Source organism: Cyprinus carpio, unplaced genomic scaffold (assembly GCF_018340385.1).
Source record: "Cyprinus carpio isolate SPL01 unplaced genomic scaffold, ASM1834038v1 S000006701, whole genome shotgun sequence".
Taxonomy (NCBI): domain Eukaryota; kingdom Metazoa; phylum Chordata; class Actinopteri; order Cypriniformes; family Cyprinidae; genus Cyprinus; species Cyprinus carpio.
In genome coordinates this window covers 772,207-785,735 of record NW_024879310.1, presented here as the reverse complement: position 1 = coordinate 785,735, position 13,529 = coordinate 772,207, and the positions used below count along the sequence as shown (strand labels likewise).

Sequence of the window (13,529 nt, the reverse complement as noted above, 5' to 3'; positions counted from 1 at the left end):
TGTTTCGGTCTACACTATGGCATCTGCATTTGTTGTTCTGGCCACCTCTGCGTCGCATGCCTCCGCCGCAGGATTATGGCATCTTCCCCCACGGGAGCCGACAACTTGACTCTTTTTTCTTCTGGTGTGATTCAGAGTCACTCGAACCGCTTCGTTCATGTCCCTAGTTCTGCTCCACATCCTTCACTGTTAGGTTTACGGACTATCCACCGAGCATGTTAATAAAGTTTATTGGCCATTAAACCAAGCATGAAAACAAAGCTATTTTAAAACAAAGTTATTTTTTTTTTCATTAAGTTTAAGTCCAAGGTTTTTCCCCAAAAAGTTCAAATTGCCACTAACCAGTACACTTGCCATCACACACAATCAACAATTCCTTACCATTGCATATTAATTCAAAAGTCATCAAGGTTTATTAAAGTTCTCTTGATCAAATGGCTTAGTCAAAACATGAAACCCTTGTAAGACGTACAGTTGTATACATAGACTCAACCTGTATTACATAAAAGGGATTGCCAAGCCCTAACAAACAGTGAAGCTACCTATAGTAAGAAAACCCTATCAGACCTTGGTGACGTCACATGACTTGTTAATAATCAATAGATGAATTAATAGAGCAGCACATGGGCCTATGGCTGGCAAAAGCTGGAATTGGTCTATGTAAGACGCAACCGCCTTTTGTTCCTCTCTTCTCTGAGCAGGGGCACTGCAACACGGAACCTTAGTCGATGTGTCTCTATCTACGTCTAGAGCATCATCTCATCAGGATGAAGTGAAGGCACTGCAGGTATGAGCACCCCTTGCTGGCCAGTTAAGAAACACTAATCAGCATGTTTTATCTCTGTGTGAAGAAGTATTGATATACCACACGTCAAAAACCTTACAGAGTTCATGTTAAGAAATTTTTTATAAGCTTTTTCTTCCTGTTGGCAAACACAGTAAACCCTACTTTTGGTCATACAACAGTCCACACAAGAATCTTGTTGAGCGTTTTGTTTCGGTTTCTGTTCTTTGAATTTTTTTTTTTTTTTTTTTTGCCAACCGAAAGTCAAGCAATAATCATTTTAAGAAACTTGCCCTCTCAACAAAAAGTTCTCTTCAGTCTCTTCACAGCACTGTAACTTAGTGCCAAATAGTTGTCAGCACATTATATGCATGTAGAAAAGCAAAGGATTAGTTTGAAAATTTGCTGGCGTTCTACCATCACCTCAGGTCATCAAAGATAGTAGATGAGTATTTTTTTCAATCAGAACGAGATTTGGAGACATTTGAATATTACATCGCTTGCTACAACCAAGGATCCTCTGCCCGTGAATGGGTGGCCGTCAGAATGAAGAAAGACAAAAATATGGATCCAAAACATCACATAATCCGCAGAAGTAATCCACAATGACTCCAGTTCCATCAATTACGATCTCATGAAGTGTTGCAAGTTGCGTATTTGTATAGAAACAACTCCATCATTACAAGGGGTCATCGGGATTTCGATACACACACTTTTAACAAGGCTTTGTGACTGAAATGTGTGTGGGCAGTTGTGGTACTACACAACACCCTGTAATGAGAACCATACCACCCAGTGTTATTTTTAATCTCACCTCAAAATCCTTTACCGGCCTTTCTCAAATCGAGCCGATCTCAGACCCTGTCTTTTGTGATGTCACCAAGACAGGCCCCGTTCCCCACGACTTGGTTTGATTGACCGTAGTGTTCAGTACCCGAACTGGGACTGGTGGTTCTAACCCTAGACAAGGGAATGCGCCCCTGATCTAGCGTAAATGCCATTCTATTTGCGCGTGACATCCTTTCGTGGTCCAGCTTCACCAATCAGAAAAAGTGAGTGTAATGCTTAGCACATGGCGCTTTGCCTAATACCGTGCAAATAAGCAAGTTTCCACGATGAATGCTGAAACTTAAATGGCCTAACAGTAAACCTCTCTCCTGAAAGCGCCTCGGAAGAGAGGGGCAGGGTCAGGAGAGTCATTACCATTTTAAAAGTAAAAAGGTTACAAACCTGCTGTGCTCTGAAAAGAGCTGTTTTTGACAGGGGTTAAAAAGGTGTTTTTAACACTACCACTGAGAAATCTTAACCAATCTATGTCACAGACTTTTCATTAAAGGTTTACTCCACCGCAAAATGAAAATTTTGTCCATTATCACTTACCCACCTTTTTGTTTCCAAATCCGTAAAGCTTCGTTCATCTTCGGAACACAATTTAAGGATTTTTTGGATGAAAACCGGTAGGCTTGACACTGTCCCATAGACTGCTTGAGACTGTCCCATAGAATGCCGCTCGGGTTGCCAGTTGGCGGAAAACACAGCATATTTCAGTTTTTCATTTATCGTCAAGTGTCCCTAATTTCTGTTTGTATCGTCAATCTGGCAACCTGCGTGTGCATCAAGTCTGAAGAGGAGGGGCCGGGTGAAAAAAACCCTTGGATTGCAATACCTAGTTCTACAACTTGGTCGTCAATCCTACATACAGCAAATTTTAGTGAAGTTGGTGTAATGAAATGTGTTTATCATATGATGTTGCTAAAAAGAACATTATTTGGTGTATTTGGTGTAATGAAATGTGTTTATGGAGTTTAAGGTTAAAAAAAAAACACATTATTTTCCACATACTGTACATTATTGTTTCTCCTCTATGCCCCGCCTTTCTGAAACGCGTCATTTTTTTACAAAGCTCATCGTTCTGAAAAGCAAGGTGTGCTCTGATTGGGCCAGCTATCATGTAGTCGTTGTTTATTTGTCGAATACCTCAAGCGTGTGACGGAAAAATGTTATGCACCGTACCATACTGTGATGCGTGTCCCATCAAACATACTAGCATGACCAGACCAAAAACAAAAAAACCCCATTACAAACGAGCCATTAGTTGCATCCAGTGGGGGATATATTTTACTGATTCTAATGACTTATATTTGTGTTGTTTAAGTGTTGCGTTGCATTGCACCACACGTAAACAATAAAAACCATGTTTGCATTTGTGATCAGAGAAACAAAAACAAAAAATTGCTACTCTTCACCAGCGGTCTCTCAATTCCAATCCTCGCGATCCCCAGCTGTTAAATAACATAAATCGTTGTCTTTATCTTTCAATGCCCTCCGACCATTCTCAGTCCTTGCATGAGCTCATGGAAAGAAGTATGAACATGAAGCCATTTTGTCTGTTCACAAACTTCTTCAAAGTTTATTATTACATTCACACATTATATAGGCTGCATTGCAAGGGTTGGTGTTTTAGTTTATCCAATGAGATATGGGTTACATATGCTTGGTACCACAAGCCAATAAATATACGCTAATAAAAATGGAAAGTATGGCCAGGAAGTTCTGGACATATTAAGGCTCACGACTTGGCCAAGGATACCTCAACTCTGAGCAGAAGGACAAGACCGAGACTCAAATACCTTCGGCCTATAGCCCCCATCCTGGTCTGAAACATCTGAACTCATGAGAATATATAACATATGTGCGCATGTTTGTATACAGTGAGATAGAGAGAGAGAGAGAGGAGAGAGAGAGAGAGAGAGAACACTGAATGTGGGAAGTTGTGGCCTAATGGTTAGAGTGTTAGGACTTGCAATCCAAGGGTTGGCAAGTTCGAGTCTTGGGCCGAGCAGTATTGTAGGTGGGGGTGAAGTGAATGTACAAGCGCTCTCTCCACCTTCAATACCACGGGGGGGGGGGGGACTGGGGGGGGGGGGGGGGAAAAAAAAAACAGGAGTGCCCCTGAGCAGGCACCGAACCCCCACCTGCGCCCCGGGCGCTGCAGCATAAATGGCTGCCCACTGCTCCAGGTGTGTGTGTCACTGCTGGGTGTGTGCACTTTGGATGGGTTAAAGCAGAGCATGAATTCCGAGTATGGGTCAACCATACTTGGCTGTATGTCACGTCACTTGCCTTTTTTTTTGAAGGGAGGAGGGAGCGAAAAAGAAGATATCTAACACACCAACTCTGCATATTTTGCACGTCTCTCTTTGTTAACACACCTAATTCAGATAAGTTCTTGAACTGTGTTCCCAACCAGTTCCCATTGACATGGTCCCTACACAGTGTTCATTGCTCCCTACTCCCTGAGCTCACCTCACTTTAGAACATTCATTCATGGATTTGCGCTGCGCAATGTCTTAACACATGGGCAAGTGTATCATCATGTACTTCTGTAAATAAATACAATTTAAATTCACGTCACACACACTTCAATGCACTTTGAATGGAACATATACGTTCGCTTCGAACTGGAATCATGGCGGAATATACTGTGATGTCCACTTCGCAGGGCACTTACGTTTGAATAGAACAAACATCTGAAGCGTTAAGAGAAATATACAAAATGTGCAGAGCAGGGGGGGCGTGAGGACTGGAATTGAGGACCTCTGCTCTACACTGCTCAAAACTCGTGTTTGAATCATCAGCGGGCAAAACAATCCTTTACATATGTAACTTACTTACAGACTGTGAGTCAGAACAGCCGGCATTGTAGTCTTCTCTCCCCAGGATCAGGAAACAGTCCTCCATAAAATGTGCTGCACACATCTGAATATTTTGGGTTGAACTGTTCTGGAACAGTGTCGTAAATACAACTTAACCACTGCTTTCTAGTTGTGTCCTCTTTTGGAAGTGTGGGCCAAACAAAGTAGTTTTTGCTTTCACAGTGAAACAATGTCTCCACGACATTGTGCCGGCGGCAACAGTGAGAATCAAGTTTACACCTTCTTTCACCTTGAGTGAACATTTTGGTGGTGTTATGTAAATCTTCCCACATCGTGACACAGACATGTGGGGCGTTTTTTAAAACGATGTTTTTTAGGAGGGCGTGGACCAGTCTTAACTTTCATAAAATGAATATCTCTTTGGGTTTGAGACTTTAGTCTTTGCAACTTCACAGATCTTCTTTATGCACCAAGAGAAAGGAAAACTTGAAATCGCATCATATGACCCCTTTAACTGTATCCATTTTTAAACCTCAACTAAACCAGTTATTTAAATCAAAGATTTATTGTTTTAAATCCTTGAATGCTGTGTAACACCGTGATTAAGCATTAACACAAACAATGATATAAAACAGCTAATCATTTCAGGAATACATAAACTTTGCAGTTTCTGTTTTTAATGGGCCCAAACTGTGACATACTTCCTCTTTCGTGAATAAACAGCAAATGGTTTGTTGCCAGGGATTTTTTAAAGCTTATCTTAGTTAAACAACACATTTCAATAAAAGGAGCAGTCCAGTTTTCCCAAGGAACTTCCAAGTTATTGTTTCAGAACAAACTTGAAACTCAATAAGCTGTTGGGAGTTTCATTTCTTTATCTCATAAAAACACCAAGACGATGAAATTTTCATAAAGTAACAGCATAAAGGTCCAAGAAGATCACACTGAATATTCAGATTCATGGTCAAATGAGTTTCTCAGTAACCTTGGTCTCCCTCCCATCTTGGTTTTATGGTTATATTCTGGATTTTAAACACCTTCTCTGGTGATATGGGTTGAATGAGTTCATACATCTCTCAATGACAGTTTATCAAATTAAGGTCAAATTACTGAAGTATTTTCTGCCTTGTGCAGCAAGTGTGGGTTTGTGCTACTAACAATGTATGCAATATTAAAAGATATGATTAATTGTAACACCAATGTCACTGTTTGTAGACCTAAATATGTAGTCAGGGATGTCACAAAGATCATTGATACTCATGCATCTTATCCCACCATCTTTATCAGACACTTCTGAACTTATAGGGAATATTTGACAGTAAAAAGGATAAGAAAAAGACCATCTGTCCCGCATCATTATGGAAAGCCTATCAGGGCTTATATCTTGAAGTATTGGGAAAGCGTTCACACAATAGATGAGAGATTAGGTTCATGGTAAAATGATAGAAAGCAGTCAAAGCATAAAACCATTTAATGCAACACTGATTTGTAGACCATGTTATACATCAACATTGTTACTATCATTAATAAAGCGCATAAATCAAATTATTCAGTCAAAATGTCTGAAATCAGTCATAATGATCCTTTCAACTCTTAAAAAAAGGCAAATGTTTGTCATTAGAGGCTTAAAATGTCAATTCTGTCATAGTTTGAATAGTAACAAAAAATGTAGCTGAAAAGTTGATTAAAAATATCAAATTATCTTTCTAAAAGACCTTGCCTTGTGACCTTAAAGCAAGGCTAATTAATATGTAATTGAGATATAAAACTAGCCTATAAAACTAGAACAGTGTTATCATTTATATACGTCTCACAGATCGAGGAAGCCCAGTGGTAATTTATGACTACTGAATGTATCTGTCCGGATAGTTTTATGTGATGTCAGAGATTTCCTAGATTATTGGAATTCAATTTGGACAAATTTGACGATAAACTGTGAGACTTCGATTATTCTGTGGAGCGTGCAGTGTATGTGCAGCACTTCCACCTCGTGCTAAACACAGCGAGACACAGCGCGTACCTCTGCAATAAACTAGGACTCCTTGTGCTCATGTTACGTCAATTCTGAATAACTACAATAGTGAAACCACACCATATAATGACTTCTGACTACTGGGACTGCAAAGAAAGAAGAGCGGGGAAAAATACAGTGAATTTATTGTGAATTGCGAAAAAACATCCATATAGCCTACATTTTGGTGGTGGTGCTATCTCTCGTGTCAACACCGTCAGATACAGTATAATGCGTTTAATATATATATATATATTATATATATATATAAATATATATATATATATATTATATCATAGGCCTATAACAAATATAGATGAATGTCCATTTACGGTAGCCTACGTATTATTTCGAATATCATAAAACTGGAATATGGAGTTGTGCTCGTCAGGTCCAATGCATAGCCTACGTGACGCGTGTAAAATCATAATATGACTGTGCCAAATAACTGATATTGGAATATTAGCCCAAATCACCATATTTTTGCATGTCATTGGCCACCATGCCAACATGCTGAAATATGCAGTAATGCAGCCATTCCGATTTTCTGGTGTTTGCTTTGGTAGGCTACTAACTCTAACAACTTGAATTTAATTATTTGAAAGCGTATTTATTTAGTTAGTTAGTTATCCCTATTTAAATTGTATTTATTATTTATTATTTAAATTGTGTGATTGTTAAACTCTTATTGTGACATTGACACATGCAGGAAAACGTAGCTTTATAATAATACCAAATAATCACTTAACTCTTTGATCACAGTAGCTATTAGATTTATTGTATTCAGCATGGCGCAGGGACTGACTGCTAAAAAGTCAAGGGATATTTTTTGACACGAGGTGTGTGTGTTTGTAAGTCATCGGTAGATGTCAGTATGATCTCAGTTTAATAATGACGCGCGAGAGGGCGACAACATTCAGTTTGTCAGTAGGCTACTTGTATGATTTTCTCTGCTTTATTAAGGCTTCGTTTTGTTCAGGCTCAAACCTTTGAGGATTCGTATTGTTTTAAAATTACCTCATTCTGAGAAACGAAAGAAATGATTTACATGCTGTAGCGAATTATGCCTCAGAATAAATCCATTCAATAGGCCTATATGATCAAAATCTTGTTTTTGTTATAGTCAGAGTAAAGTGGAGACTTGGCAATTGATGTTCTGTATTATAGTTTTACAACAATAAGTGCAGTAGCCTCACTGTTAGGGCGTATATGTGTAGAGAAAATGAACATTGTAATTGTTATTAGAGATTGTGTAATTATATATAGTTATTGTTAGATGTGATAAAAGAGCACATCTTGGATAGAACGCTATTTGCTTTTGCTCCACGTTTATCGCATGTAAAAAAAAAAAACTCAGGTGAGTTCTGTGTCCCGCCTCTTCAGATTCAGGTAATGAAAACAAACCCAGCGGCTGACATGACATGACCACCTTGTTTAATGAAGACTAGCAGGTCAAGCAGCCCATTCCTCGACCAATTGTGCGTTTGTTTCATAACAGTCTGAACGCGTGGCACTTTGTAGTCAGCTTTAAACACGGACAACAGGATGGGGTGAGGGCAGTCAAGTCAAGGCCAAAGGGCCTGAAGACACCGGGAACACCGACGACTACTCCTGCGGCGGGTCACCGCTGCCGAGCAGAACCTCCTTCAGATGCAAACATACCGATCTACCGATACCGACCCCAGAAAGAGTCAGGGGGCAGTAAACCCAAGACACTGTCAAACAGGTGGGTACACAAAATATTTCCAAAACACCTGTCCAGAAAGATTTATCACTGTGTGATGTCCCTACTAGGGGAAATAGTTGTTAAGCTGGTTATGTCTGTACCAAAACGCATTCTAAAAGCAGTCCACTCACATAAGACCATCAATCCGTCTTAGATGGAACTTTAAGATGTCACCATATTTTTGATAGTTTATGTCGCTATGATATTTTTTACTGGTTTTTACACACCAAACATAAAAACCACTGGCTGTTTGAAGTATTTGGGGATCAGTAAGATTTTTATTTTTAATTTTTTTGTATTAAAGAAGTCTCTTCTGTTCATCCAATGGTGCATTTATTGGACCAAAAATACAATTTTCGGAAATAATATATCACCATTTAAAATAACAGATTTCTATTTTAAGTATACTTGCAAAGCTGAATCTTCAGCATCATTACTCCATTCGTTTAAGCGTCACATGATCCTTGAGAAATCATAATAATATCCTGATTTATCAATGTTGGAAACAGTTTTGCTGCTTAATTATTTATTTATTTATTTTGGGAGCCTGTGATACTTTTTTCAGGATTAATTTTTATTTAATATAGTTAAAAAAGAAACGTTGCTCATTTAAGAGAGAAATCTTTTCTAACAATAAAAAGTCTTTATTATCACTTTTTATAAATTGAACTTTTGAATGGTTTATTCATCAAAGAAATACCTGAAAAAAGTATCACGTTCTTTCAAAACAAAATAAAAAAAAACAAAAAAAAAAAAAAATGGAAGCAGCAAAAACTGTTTCGCAATATTGATATTAAATCACAGCATATTAGAATGATTTCTGAAGGTTATCATGTGACAATGACGACTGGAGTAATGATGCTGACTAATTCGCTTTGATCACAGCAAAAATTAATTTTAAATAGTATATTAAAATAGAAAACCAAGTGATTTTAAATCACAATATTCACAATATTACTGTTTTTTTTTCTTTTTCCTGATCAAATAAAATGCAGCCATGTTGAACAGAAGAGACTTCTAAAAAAAAAAAAAAAACATTAAAAAATCGCATGATCCCAATTTTTATGGCAGTGTATGCCATGTATGTCGTGTGTGTGTAATAGATATGTGTATGTATATGTGTGTATGTGTATAAAATATATAATATAGTATTATCCACATAAGAATAAACCTAAATTTGACCAAATTGTTGGCTGAGAGTTTTGATGTTGATGTTTCATTTGTAAGTCGCTTTGGATAAAAAGCGTTCTGCTAAATGATTAAATAGTAAATGTTAACTGTAAATGTTGATTCCTAAGCTGGTCCTTTTGAACTACAGGTAGAATTACACCTTATGCTGTTTTATTTTCATAAAAAGCAAGCAAAAAATTCTGGAGTCATTATGACAGTTAAGACCTGTACCAGGTTGTTTTCTTTATATATTTAGAGTAATGAGCATAATGTGATCAATTCTACTTTATTTCTGGCTGAAATTGGATTGGATTTTGCCATGTATTCCGTTGCCGGTTTGAAATGGAAAACATTAAAAGGTTTATATTTGCATTGTGTAATATTGAAGGATGCAGTTTCATAGTTAGCCTGCTGCAACACTAATAGGCCTGTGTTCCTTTAGCACCCAAAAAAAACAAAAGTCCCACTTCTGAAAAGAAATACCTCGGAGTCCGAGTAGAGATGCCAGTACGGGACATCAGCTCAAAAATAGTACGGATGAGCCAAGGGGAATTGACCTCAGGATCTGCAGGTATAATACTTTGTCTTACAGTCTCTTTTATGGTCATAATGAGACAGGCAGAACATCATGTTCTGACTTTGTCTTTTTAGGGTAAATCATTCCAAGGCATCTAAAGGTAAGGTTATCAGGTTGTGTAAAGTCAGCATAATCATTTTACACCTCATTGTGTTCTCTAATTCGCACTGTCTTTGGTCTATAGGGAATAAGAAACGAGTTAACACAGGTGGAAACCTGAGACGTTTTCTGGTAAGTGACATCTTTTTCTGCCATTGCAGAGCTTGCTTCTTGTTTAGAAAGACAGGTTGTGACACATTTCCTCATGTCTGTTACAGAAACATCAACAAAAAAAGTTGAGGAGCTTGCGATTATAGTAGAAGTGTTGGAGGAGGATCTTAAAGACCTGTCCCAGTCACACAGATTTCCAAACAAAAGCCCTTCAGCTTCATACTCTTCAGAGTTCTGGGTCGAAGATGCATCTCCAACAGGGGTTCATGAACACAAATGGCCAGACCACGACAACGATGAGATTGCTTTGTCTCCAAGCTACTCTGTACCATCTGATACCTCCCCCTGTCCACTCTTTGTGTCCAGCTCCTACCGGTCCCGACCTTACAGCCAGGGTGCCGATGGTCTTCTTGGGGAAATCAGGAAGAATATGAGCAGGTATGCGTCGGATTACTACAGGTATGATGGTTTATATGGACATGAGTGCTCTGCTGCCAACTCATGCGAATACCAGGTGCCCTCCCCACAAGAGAGGTCATTCAACGCCAGTCCCAACCCAGAAGTTCTGGGAGGTTTCCTCTCAAAAGAGAACTGTCCGACCCATGGCCCACATTCTCAGCACGAGGAATGGAGTGGTATGACCTTCTTGACTCAACTGGAAAGAGAGGAGAATCTGCTGAAGGGGATATCTGACCAAGAGCATTCTTGAAGTAGATGAAAACGGAAGAGTGTAAGATTATTTTACTTTACTTCAAGAACGCACTGAAAGCCATTGCAGCAGATGGTTTCTTCATGCAGATCCTAATGAGTAATCTTTCAAAAGGCAGCTGTAATTTTAAAAATGAAGAAAATGCACAGTTTCTGAAAATAAATCTTCAAGTACCACCCAAGAATTGCAAGCAGTAGCTTCTGCAGTGCCCACCTTTATCATTGAAACTTTTATATGCAAATACAGAAAAAACGAAAGTGGGTCTGCCATCGTTGCTGTCCAGCTCATAAGCGGCCTGCTTAGTTTCCATTCCCAACTTTATGACAAACCCCATTATTAAGTTCTCAGCAGAGCAGAATAAAAGAGATTAATGGGAACCCGGTTGAAATCTGAAGAAGAACCAAAAAATGGCAAAGAGGGTCTTCAAACAACCCTTCTTGCATGAAATGACTTGAACAATGGGATATTGATAATGGCGCAATGCACACAATCTAACAATCATCCTGAAAGACTACACCAGTTGAAATGACAATGTTGTCAAACACATTAAAAACTACCAAGCAGGGCTTACCTTTCGGTGGAATGACCTATAGTACTCCACCCCATTGAACATAGCTGTTTACATATTAGTGAAGCCATGAGTCCGAAATGCGAACTTATCATGCGATGGAAAGTGACTGCTTTTCATTTTCTCTCCACAGTCTTTTACACAGAGTTTGTTGAGAAGGGATAAGAGATCCCTTGTGTATGTTATTGCCAGAAGGATGGCGGCTCTGAAGAAGAAACAATAGATATCAGATTCAGCTGGGAAAAGGTGGACAAAACAATTCATTACATGCAATCATTCTCTGACTGTCATTCCAGCTCGACAAACCACACATAAAGTTTGCATGGGCATGTTTTTTCTTCCCAGACTCCCCTTCATCTTGCTGCACAGAGAAGAATCTTCACTTCATGGTGGGTTGAATTTGGCTATTCACTTGGTGCAAAATATCAATGTGAAGGACCGGTATCGGGATAAACTGTCTTCATCTCAGTGCCAGAGAATTGGATATATTCGAGTCTTGGAGGTAAAAAATCTTTATGTGGTGCTGGAGTATTAGCAAATTCAGGAACCCTCTTCTACATGAAAACTCATACAGTAAATCATCTTCTTTTTTTTTTTTTTTTGGCAGGTCCTGAAAGGTTTAATGAGAAACTGGCGTATATATTAATTTGGAGGAGAAAGAGACGCAAAACGGTACGGGATGTTTGAGGTTTATGTTCACCTTTATGCTAATTTATTTAATGTGCATCGTGTGGTAAACCAGTTTATTGCTTTGTTTATTTCTGTGAAAAATCAGCCGGGTCGTTTTTTTGTATTGTTCTCAGAGCTCACAGTTGCCCATTTTCTAAACCTTTACGAGTTTGGTCTGCAGTTAAGGGCTGGGTGGCTGCATTCCTGCTGCACACACCTGAAAAGAAGTCCAGCAGTGCGAGTCACAAACTCGTTGTTTTGGTTACCTTGTTGTGAAAAGGACCTGTTTTTTTTTCCCCCAACATTTGACCATGTTTTTGTAATCAGAGATACGTAGAAGTGTCTGATTTGGTGTTGGTTTGAGAACATTTGAGCTAGTAGTTTGTAAAGTTGTTGGCAGAGTTAGAGATTTTATACGAATTGGCAAAATGTGCTAATTTTGGGCCCTGGCTTAAATCCATAAGCTTTCACATTCCATTTGCTTTTGTTTTAAAAAGCATCTGCCAAATGGCTAATTATAAAGTGTATTTCTACTGTGCTGATAGAACATGGATTGAGTGGTATTTTCTGTTGCAGGGCATCAGTGCGCTTTGCAGTGTGCGTGCCCGTACCCTTAACCCACACGTCTGCGTGCGGGAGCCGTGGGAGCTGTGTGGACTGCAGGATGGGTCGACAGATTGCACACCCTACGCCAGGATCAGCGCTGATAGAAACAGTAGAGGTGTCCTCTTCACTTGGATGTGCTATTCTACACACTTCGGTGAGAAGGCTAAGAAGACCTACCGTCTGGGCCAAAAGGTTGGCAGCATGTGATTCAAATTTTGTGTTTTTGTCAAGTTTTGCTGCTTAATCTGTTGTAGTATTCTTCACATTGGGTTCCAGACATATGTGTAGAGGTAATTTCATATGCCTTTTCGTTAATTGTATACAGCTTTGATTGGTCAAACAAATTATTTTCATAAAAAAAAGCAAATTTACTTTTTTTTGATCCTTACTCAAAGACCAGCTATACATTAAATGCTAATCATATCAGCAGCACGTAAAGAGTGTTGACTACGGTATGAGTAGCTCCTAGTCATGACCACTCCTTGTATCCATGGCTGCAACTCGTCTGCGCACTATCATAGTAACATACAGATTTGTACAGCAGATCTTGCTTGCCACTAAAAGGAGGGAAGAAGCACTTCCAAATTTCAAATCGTTATCCGTTGTGTTCTTCGTTTAAGCAATGGTAACTACCAGGAAACACGTGGAAGCCATCATCACTTTGCCATCAAAATGGAAATTGTACAAAGCAATATTGCACCTGAAATAACTATTTACCACGTATCATCAAGAACTTCAAGTAGATAGGTTCGACTGTGCAGTGAAAGAAGTTCTTCAAGACGTCCCAGAGTCCCTCCAGTCCCAAACCCAGGACTGTCATCCTGCGAGAGATCAGCTACGGAT

The 13,529-nt window shown here is 39.0% G+C and overlaps 1 pseudogene; it reads left to right on the top strand.

Moving 5' to 3' along the window:
* Positions 1-4,669: 4,669 nt before the first annotated feature.
* LOC122144512 lies at positions 4,670-12,893 on the top strand (annotated as a pseudogene).
* The last annotated feature ends 636 nt before the right edge of the window (positions 12,894-13,529 follow it).